At 31.8% G+C, this 8,627-nt stretch overlaps 1 long non-coding RNA gene across 3 annotated transcripts; it reads right to left on the bottom strand.

Moving 5' to 3' along the window:
* Positions 1 to 470: 470 nt before the first annotated feature.
* On the bottom strand, positions 471 to 3,910 carry LOC112743797 (uncharacterized). Of its 3 annotated transcripts, XR_011871172.1 has the most exons (6): positions 3,610 to 3,910; positions 3,097 to 3,266; positions 2,046 to 2,098; positions 1,738 to 1,873; positions 1,352 to 1,435; positions 471 to 827 (listed from the first exon to the last, which is right to left on the bottom strand). It is a non-coding gene; the product is annotated as an uncharacterized lncRNA (long non-coding RNA). The 3 variants fall into 3 exon arrangements; XR_011871171.1 differs by lacking the exons at positions 471 to 827; positions 1,352 to 1,435 and having other exon boundaries at positions 1,497 to 1,873; XR_003813687.2 differs by lacking the exons at positions 471 to 827; positions 1,352 to 1,435; positions 1,738 to 1,873 and having other exon boundaries at positions 1,935 to 2,098.
* Between the last annotated feature and the right edge of the window lie 4,717 nt (positions 3,911 to 8,627).

The raw sequence follows: 8,627 nt of genomic DNA on the forward strand, positions 1-8,627 counted from the left end.
AAATGAGTCATTTTTTTAAAATCTAATAAAATCGATGGCTTGTCAGACCGTCGATAAATTTTTAATAAAATCGACAACTAATATGTCGATAATATGAATTTAAGATATTTACATATTTAATAAAATCGACAGCCCGACTGTCGATAATATTATATAAAATCGACAAAATATCTGTCGATATTTAATTTATTAAAATTGACAAATTAGCCGTCGATTTAATTATTAAAGTATCAACAAAGCCATCGTTTATTTTTGTTTTCTTTTATCTATTTAAATTTAAAAAGCAACAAAAATTTCGTCAATTTTTTGTCTATTTTAAATTAAAAAAGCGATAACATTGTCGTCAATTTTAATAGCTATTTTTTTTAATTATTTATTTTCATTTAAAAATAGTAGATAATTAATACCAATAAATTTTTAAATATAAAAATAAAATTTATACTAAAGATTAAAAAATAAGGCAAATAAATTTTTAAAGAATATTCTATTATTATGTATCAATATGATGCCTAATAATATTGATTCACAAGAAAAAAATTATACATATAAAAATACTGAAATACATGTAAAATTAAATAATAAAACAACTTCTAAACTTTTTCTCATTTTGTGTGGTAATTATGAAACTATACATATAAAAATATTGAAATAAGGTGAATAGAACTACTAGCTTACAAGACCCAAGAACTTGAACCAAACTTCAAAAAGGTTTTGATGAAAAGGAACAAAGCTTTGGGCTTCAAAGTTCAAACACTACATATTATAGTTGCCAATTTATGGGATCTATTCCCCTTTTCTCCAGAAGTTGATTTGTGCGAGAAAAGTGCCTGCTCAGATGAATTTAGAATACACAAGAAAGAAAGTAAGCATGAAAACTGGTTTACGGGGATGATAAATAGATAACTGATTAAGGTGGTTTTCAAAATATTTTTTAGTATTATATGAGATCTACGTCTCTGTTTATTTAAGTGGAAACCAAAATATGGCTCAATGTGTCAATGGAACAGAATATGAAACAACTGTTTTAGATCACCCGCCATGAAGATGAATAATGAAAACCAGTAGTGGAGTAGAAAAAAAAGTGAAAAATGTATTTTAATACAATAATGCCAAGTTGATGAAAGAGATTAAAAGAAGGTTTGTATTTTAGACTGTGATGACTAAATATATTTGCACTCTCCACTTAATCAACCAAGTACGATGCTAACACTTATAACTTCCACTTTAGAACTCTGCAAGTCCTATTATAGAGCAGTAGTGTTGTGTACATTATTTACCAATTCAGAAGTTCTTCTTGCGCTCATTATTTACCATATTAACACGATTAAATTATACTTCAAAACAACCTTACCTGCACCCAAAGAAGCCTCTATCTGCAGACAAACCAGAAGGATGTGCACCTTGAAGTATATGATGTTTTGTTGCATCAATTAACCTAAGTATGCACTCAATACAAGCTCATCAACAAGTTTTGTAGAAATTATCTTCCAAGCAAGGAAAGAAAATAGTCCAAATTAGTTTATAGAAACTCTTCTGGGAGCTGCTTATAGTTTTATACATTATAGATGTACATTTGCACAAAAAACATGCTTGTCATCTATTTTTGAAAAAGAGACAATAAATACTTGAAGTTTAATCTTTTCTGATCAAGCTGACTACATAAACCCGGGATGCTGACTCTACATTTAGTTTCTAAAGCTTGTAAGCTTTTAGTGTGTTATACAATAGAGGTAGTACCTAGATTTCTCCCGAGCAGAGTTGCCCCACAACAGAAAAACAACACCTTCCCTTTTCTGTGATATTGTTTTGATAACAGCATCAGTAAATTGTTTCCATCCCTTTTTTACATGAGAGTTTGCTTGATGTTTCCTGACTGAATTCACAAAGTATTTGTTAAAAGTCAACACTTCAGTACAAGCATAAAACATTAAAGATAGGTAAGAACAATATCCCACTAGATTAATCTGCAAATAACACAGCAAAAAATAGTACACATATAACTCAACAAAATAACTGATTGCACGTTCACTAAAATAACAGCACACCATCCTAATTTGGTTTCCATCTCCAAATCTAGAATCCTTTGATTTGTAGAGACCTGAAAATGGAAAAAAAAATAGTTGTTATTAACCTTCCATTTCACTTAACTCTAATTAGTCCTTAGAAACATTTCAACTTCCAGAATGATAATACACTCTCTTCAGCTACTCTGCAATAAACCACAACCTCTAAACTTGAATATTGGGAGTTTGGGACTCTATGAGAAAAAAAGGGGTATTGGGACTCTTGTTAGAAATGGAATGTGCACTGTTATCTCAATTCTCAAATTCAAATCACTTGGTTACTGGTAAAACAATTTGCCAACAAAATCATGTCACAATACAAAGACAGTTGATTGTGCATTGTCAATTTCTCATTTAGCCTACAATAACATTAGTCGCAAGGAATGTACTTTAATTAAATTAATGTGACAAGGATAACACAAAGTAACAATACTAATAAAAATAATTGTTATTAAAATACTAAAAGGGAAGTCAGATTTTTTTTCCTCCAAAGAAATGCAGCAGAGCATGGTCGCATTTTACTTTGGTTCATTAGAAAAAGAGCAGGCACTAGGCCAGAAAAAACAACACACATACCGACCCTGCATATACTTCACCTTTGCAAAAAAAAAAAAAAGAATGTGATTGCAATGAGCAAAAATCAGAAACTAAATATTGAAGCATCTTCAACGAAAACAAGGATCAAACAGTTCATCTCAATAAAATCAATCCAAAGAAGTGGTTATACTTGGGAATGAAAGAGCCCTAAAAGCACAGGAAGCAAGATCTAGTATATACATAATACTAGACTGAAAACACAGTAACAGCATGGTCATCAATGTCAAAACAACATCTATCTTTTGTGATCGATCTTAACTCGCTGGAATGTTAGATAAATGTTTCATGTTTCTTCAATGCAATTAATTATGTATGTCTATGTCTATATTATTCCCAATGTAATTAAACTGATCTTAACATTTAGGATTCATAACAATAAAATTGCATATAGCAAAGTCTAGATTGACATGCAAGGAACAGCAACAAGTTCACTTACCAATTCGAGCAAGACAATTTATCTATCGAGGGATGGAGCTTCTGCACTTTGATTTATCCATCAAACACCTCTTTGATGAGACGATCGCCACTCTCGCCAACGGAGATGTTGAGGACAAGCTTCTGCACTTTGATTTCCCTCATAGGGTTCGCAAGCTTCTTCTCTTATGCCTGCATCCATTAAAGTGTTCACACTCATTCCAAGTCATATAAGAACAAAAACAATTCAATATATAAACAAAATCTGAACGTATATCTAATCTGAAGAAACATATGCATATGAAGAAAGGAAAAACCATGGCGCTTAGGGGAAGGATGTGAAATGCAGCCGCGCGGAAGCAACAAAAATGTCAATTCACTCTGCTTTCTAGGGTTTATGAACTAACTATTTCTCTATACAAAATCTTCATTCATAGAACCGAATCAAAGAAGAAAAAGATATATATATATATATATATATATATATATATAGAGAGAGAGAGAGAGAGAGAGAGAGAGAGAGAGAGAGAGTAACTGAACGACAGAGCGGCAGCGATGCGAGCATGACGGTGCGACGGCGACGCGAAGACGGTGCGGCGGCAGCGAAGAGGGAAGATTGGTTTCTCAGGTGAAATGGAGAAAATAGAAATTGGGGGTAAAATGTAATCTGTGAATTGGGGGGAAACGATTGAGGCGGGGAATAAGAGCGGGGGTAATTTGTTGTTGATAAAAATCGACGGAAAAGTAGTCGATTTTAGTTAAAAAAATAAATCAACATCGCCGTTGATTTTATATAATAGATCTAACATCATTCATTTAATTTTTGTAAAGAACATCTATCATTTAAATTTATCGACAAAAAAGACCGTCGATATTATAAATATTAAAATAGACGAAGTATTTGTCGATTTTAAAGAAAAAGCATTTTCGCCTTATTTACGGTCGACGTTACGACGATAATATTAAAGTCGCCAAAAAAATAGACGACTTTGTTGTCGATTTTAATATTTTTATTTCTTAATTAATTTTTTATTGTATCGACAAAAGACTGTCGAAAAATATCGACATTAAATCTAGACGTCGATTTTTAGCGTCGATAATTACATTGTTTCTTATAGTATATGTAAGTTCATAAATTAGGAGTCAATTTTATATTTTAAAAATTTAAAAAAATTAAAATTCACAAATCAAATAGTTAAATTTGTGATCTTCAAATAAAAAGTACATTAAATTTTTTATATTATTAAGAAATACTACTATAAATTTAATATCAAAATTAAACAGCGCACAGGTTTAGCAATACTTTAGAGCCAAATCAAGTCCAAGTCCCAAAAACATAAGATTCTTTGTTTTTTGTTTTGTTTTCTCTATTTCTATATCTTGCTCTTATATTGTGTGCAATCAGTATAGAATTCTACTAAAATATAGGCACCCGTTTTTCATCATCAACATTGTCACAAAGCCAAAAAAAGAAAAAAAGAAAAAGAAACTTGTATTATTTAAATAAAAATAAAGTTTGAGTTACTCAATTAAACTTGTGATTCAAATAAAATTTAGGACAAATTATTAAAATAAATCATTTACAAAGATATATGTAATATATGTTCTAAAGATAGCATTAATGTTTATTTTTATTTATATGTAGATCGTGACACTCTAAAATAAATTTTAAAATTTTATATAGTTTGTTATATCCCACAATGAATTATTAGGATGGAGAGTATTAATGTATAGCACCCAACAATGAATTAGAGATGTGTTATAATGTGCTTTTCCTTTATGCGCTTTTTTTTTTTCTTTCTCTTTTTTTTTTTTTTTTAATTTATATCGCTGCTGTTATCATCTTTTTTAATTTTTCTCTAATAATTTTTTTTTATCCTTTTTTTTTTGTTTTCGTCATTGTCACTATCATCATCATTTTTTTCTTTTTTTTTTTTTCATTTAAATTTATTCTTCTCTTTCTTTTTTCTTTTCTCCCATTATTATCATTATCGTTATCATTGTTATTATCATTTTTTTTATATGTAAATTATAATATTTCTTTTCTTCTTTTATTTTTTTTTAATTTTTACACATATAAGATTTCAATCCAATAAGTGTGTATTCAAATCTAATTGAAAATCAATAATCTTAAAAGAAGTAAGATCAATAAAAAAAATGAATAAGAAGTAAAAAATGTAGGATTAAAAAGAAAATTTCTGTATTTTCGTATTTTGGTATCAAAATTAACAAATTTTAGTGTTATTTTGACAAAAAATTCAATCTAATAAGTATGAACCTACATTTATTTAACTAAATAAGATTCTAATATAATATAAACATGTTCATTCAAGTAATTTCGGTGTTATTTTATGATTTTTTAGTATGCAATTTACTTTTTATATTCATTCAATTAAATAAGATTGTAATACATGTTCATTCAAGTCTAACATGAGAAGCAATACTCCTAAAAAAGAAAGAATAACAATTCAAAACAACTCATCCTCCTCCTCCTTTTTTTATTTTTCATTATCTTGATCATCATGATTATCTAACAAGATTAGAACATCAAATTAGAATATTCCTTCTCATTATCTTTAGTTAGTAAGTAGAGGAAGAAAAGAAACTCTCATTGAATCATAAGAAGACATTTATGTGTTTGTAATAAAATTTTGGTGTCAACATTAAGAAGTTTCTGTATTTTTGTAGTAATATTTTGGTGTTAAAAATTAAGAAATTTTAGTATTTTTTGTTTCTGACAAGAATTTAATCTAATAAGTGTGAACCTACATCCATTCAACTAAATAAGATTGCAATATATTATAAACATATTCATTCAAGTAATTTCGATGCTATTGATGACATGTCACCATGTCATGTTTTTCTATGCTTTTTTATACAAGAAATTTATAATTAGTGCTTAATTATTGCATTCTTTTGTGCTTAAATGGTATATTTCCTTGATCTTTTGATTTTATAAATTTTGTAGGAAATAAGAAGAAAAAGAAGTAAAAGAGCACAAAATAAGCTAAAAAGAAGAAAAGAGGAATTTTGGGCACATTTTGGAGTTGAGGTGATGAAGCAAGTTGGCAACTTAGAAACCAAGTTGGCAACGCCAATGTGTGTGCCTGGAGCAACGAAGAACAAGCAAGTTGGCAACCTGGAAACCAAGTTGGCAACGCCAATGTGTGTGCCTGGAGCAAGGAAGAACAAGCAAGTTGGCAACTTGGAAACCAAGTTGGCAACGTACAAGTGTGTGTGTAGGAAGGATGCACGTTGTCATTGGCGTGTCCAGCAACAACTTTGGCAACAACTTGGGCAGCAACGCCAGCAACCCTGGAGGGTGATACATTGCAAGTTGCCAACTTGAGAACCAAGTTGGCAACGCCAGGAAGCTACCAGAGGAGAAGGCTTGCACGTTGTTGCTGGCGTGTTTGCCAACAACTTGGGCAACAACGCCCATGCAAAATGGAGGAGAAGGCTTGCAAGTTGTTGCTGGCGTGTTTGCCAACAACTTGGGCAACAACGCCCATGCAAAATGGAGAAGAACTGGCGTTGTTGCTGACGTGTTTGACAACAACTCCAGCAACAACTCCAGCAAAAATTGACAGGCTGACCATGTCTTCTTCAATAGAGCATATCTTGAGCTAGAAAACTCCAAATGAGGTGATTTTAGTGGCATTGGAAAGTAGGCATCAAGAGCTTTCCAACCATATATCAGAGTATGAGATTTGAGTTCATTTGAAGACTCAAAAGCTGGCTTTATTTATAGCCTCAGAGACTAAGGGCGTTGTTGCTGGCGTGTTTTGCCAACAACTTGGGCAACAACGCCAGGCATCCTGACCATGTCTTCTTCAATGGAACATAACTTGAGCTACAAAGATCCAATTGAGGTGCTTCTAGTTGCGTTGGAAAGTAGACATCAAGAGATTTCCAACCATATATCATAGTCTATAGTGGAGCACAAAATTGAAGCTCAAACCAGAGGCAACTTTGGGCATCAAAACTGAGTTTAAAAAGGCAGAAAGGGCCAAGTGTTTGGCAACAACTTGGGCTGGCAACGCCCAAGCACCAAGTTTCCAGCCCAGGAAATTCTTGGGCACGTTGCCAACGTGCATAAAGCTGGCGTGTTTGCCAGTAACGCCAGACCATTGGGCCAGAAGTGAGAAGAATGAGCTCTGTTTCCTCTGTTTAGCAACACTTCCTCCATTGAGCCAATATTCAACAAGGATAAAGCCCACATTTCTAACCCAATTGAAGATCTCTAAATGAGTTTTAGGAGTAGTATAAATAGAGAAGGAGTTTTGTACTTAAAAGGATTATTTTTACTTTTACTTTTTAGACACTTTTACTATTACACTAGCATTTTTATTTTTTTTACTGCATCTCACCCGTCTTCTATTTTGTTTTTCTTGCAACTTTGAATTTCAGTTTTAAAGGAATACTTCTTCTTCTTCTTCTTGATTCTTCTCTACACTTAGTTTAATTTTCAACTTTTACATTTATTATTGAATTTAGAGCTATGATTCACTAAACCCCACCTTCATTAGGGGGAGGAGCTCTGTTTATTTGAATGGGTTGATAATTCTTCTTTTCCTTCTCAATTCAAGTGGTTCATACAAGAGGAAACTCTTGTTCTTCAAAGATTCAACTACATTCGAGAGAAGGGTTGAATCTACATGAATTATATGGTGAACTTGAGAAAGGAGCCATGTAACTCAGTTTAGAGTTCATCCTTTCATGATTTCTTTGATCAATACACTTTGGGTTGGTATGTGAGATGTAACCTCCCTTAGTTGAGATCCTGGAAGTTGTGTGGCCTTGGATTAGAAATTGAACTTCACCTCTTCTCATGACCAATTAGATCACGAGAGTGGTAATTGATTGTGTTGAAGAGAAATTAAATTGCCAAGAGATTGAGATTCAATTATTCACAATCCGCCATGGATCTATACCCATGATTGAGAAGGAATTGAGTAACATCAATTCATGACAATTTACATCTCTGATCCCTAATGATCTCTCCGTCATTAATTCTCATCTCTTTTGTTCTTTAGTTCTTTGAATACCCACTACCCAATTTCCTTCTACATTCTTGCAATTTATCATTCTTGCCATTTACATTCTGTTTCTCTATTTCTTGCAATTTACTCTTCTGCTCTTTAAAATTCTGCAATCTTTACTTTCTTGCAATTTATTTTCCATGTCATTTAAGTTTCTTGCACTTTAAGTTTCAGTTATTCACTTTCATTTTCTTTCTCTATTCTAGTTCTTTAAATTCCTTGCCATTTAAATTTTTGCAATTATGTTCAAAAATCACAAATCTCATGAAATCAAAACCATGTTTGCTTGAATAAATTTACCATTTAACTAAAGTTGCTTAATCTACCAATCTCCGTGGGATCGACCTCACTCTTAGTGAGTTTTATTACCTGATACGACCCGGTATACTTGCCGGTTGTGCGTTAATTTATAATTTTCGCGTATCAAGTTTTTGGCGCCGTTGTCGGGGATTGGCAAAGATTAACAATGATTAAGTGAATGGTGGTCTAGATTAAGCATTTTCTTTGTTTT

This window comes from Arachis hypogaea, chromosome 14 (assembly GCF_003086295.3).
Source record: "Arachis hypogaea cultivar Tifrunner chromosome 14, arahy.Tifrunner.gnm2.J5K5, whole genome shotgun sequence".
NCBI classification, from domain to species: Eukaryota; Viridiplantae; Streptophyta; class Magnoliopsida; order Fabales; family Fabaceae; genus Arachis; species Arachis hypogaea.